Source organism: Triticum aestivum, chromosome 7B (genome assembly GCF_018294505.1).
Source record: "Triticum aestivum cultivar Chinese Spring chromosome 7B, IWGSC CS RefSeq v2.1, whole genome shotgun sequence".
Taxonomy (NCBI): domain Eukaryota; kingdom Viridiplantae; phylum Streptophyta; class Magnoliopsida; order Poales; family Poaceae; genus Triticum; species Triticum aestivum.
This window is the reverse complement of record NC_057813.1, coordinates 137419965-137421920: the sequence shown is the minus strand read 5'-3', so window position 1 is coordinate 137421920 and position 1956 is coordinate 137419965.

Sequence of the window (1956 nt, the reverse complement as noted above, 5' to 3'; positions counted from 1 at the left end):
AGGTCGATCTCCGATCTCCTCCTGTTTCTCGTCCTTCTTCTGTCCAGAAAATTGAAATTCCAGATTGCCCACGAACATGGCGACTAGATCCATGTTGTCATGACAAATACACCACGGATTTGTGTGTATTCACATTTGCCCATCAAAGTACACCAGATCTGCCATATTATATCCTAGAGTTGAGCTAAGCTTCTGGGTTGGGTTGGTGCGAGTAGTTGCTGCATAAGAATGCGTAGGAATCACTAAAAATAGGGGAAGAAAGGAGGAATTTGGGTGGTGCATAGAGATGGAGGAAAATAATTGCCACGTGTTTCTGATGTTAGCTGCCACCTATCCCTGCCGTCAGGTGCCACAATATTGTGTTGTTACTTGCCATCATATTATGCTCGCTGTTGCCATCGGTTCAAAATGATAGTTGGCATCCAGATTTTTGAAAAGAGAATGAATGTGCATGTCCTACTTGCCATGATGTGTTGGTTGTCTATGCAAGAAATGTGATAAGATTGCCGTGTTTTCTTTGTATGTGCAAACAGAAAGAATGCATTTTGCGGATATTGATGCATTCTTGTTCTTGCAGTGACTGAAAACAGTGGGAGAAAAAAGCGAAAAAATGAATCATGAAGACGACACTGATCCTTGGTTTTCTCAAAGGCCAGAAACGCCCCCTTGGGATGTAGCAGAGTACAATCAACTCATTTCCGCAGGGCTGTTGCTGCCACTACTAGAGCAGTACGCAAGCATCGGTACGATGCATGATAAAAAAATGGACAGTTGCCATATTTGTGACGGGGAAGATGTCATTCTACGTATGTCTTACAATGTCATTTTTCACAGGTTCTTATGACCCAACCACATACACGGGGATACCATGGAAAGTTCAGATACAGGGCGCTAACGCTGGCAGATGTACGAGCGACTAACTTCAAGTAGCCAATGTGGCAAATCAAGGTAACGTTTACAGAAGAGAAACATACTGGTGTGGACATGAAATTAAACTTGTAAGGATGGCAAAGACTTACGAGTTATATGAAAAAAACGCAGGGCCTTCATGTAGCACATGGCAACAGGTGGCAACCATGTACCTGCCATCAACGTCGTACACACGTGAGACGTATGAAGTAAATTTGTGGACAGTGATTTAGGAGAATGAACATAGGTGACATTGGGGTTTTCGTGGTGATTTGACGGGATGCAGTTGCCATGCTTGGACAGCTGCATCTGTCGAGGCATGGACAACTGCATTTGCCATGCATGGACAACTGCATTTTCCATGCCTGGACTACTGCAGTTGCCATGCCTGGACAACTGTATTTGCCATGCTTGAACAGGTGCAGTTGTCATGCATGGACAACTGCATTTGCCATGCCTGGACAAGTGCAGTGCTATGCCTGGGTTGCCATGCCTGGACAACTGCATTTGCCATGCTTGGACAACTGCAGTTGCCATGCCTGGACAGATGCAGTTGCCATGGCAAATCAATTGTAGTTTCCATGCCTAATCAAATGTGATTGCATGTGTCTAAACAACTATGGATGACAAGTGTGAACAAAAATCTGTGTGTCATGGTTGAACCACTACATGTGCCATGTTGTACAAACTACAGTTGCCATGCATTGACCAACTGCTAAATGATCACAGGTTGTTATGGTGGAACCACATCGGCAAACATCTCATGGCAAGCATCACAGTTGCAGGCCAACACTATTACAGACAGAGCACAACAAATTGGAATGAAAAACCAGATGCGGTTAGCACATGCAGCATAACAAGGTAAAAAAATGTGAACCAGAAAAAATAGTAGTGCATTTGCTTTTGTGGAAAAGCATGGGGGGTGAGAGGGGGAGTGGATTTGTAACGGTGGTGGTGGAAGCACAACAAAAATAGTACCAAGTGGACGCGTGCAAGTAGTCATCTATTGTCTTCAGGATTTGTCAATTGTTATATGCCTGTGTGCAA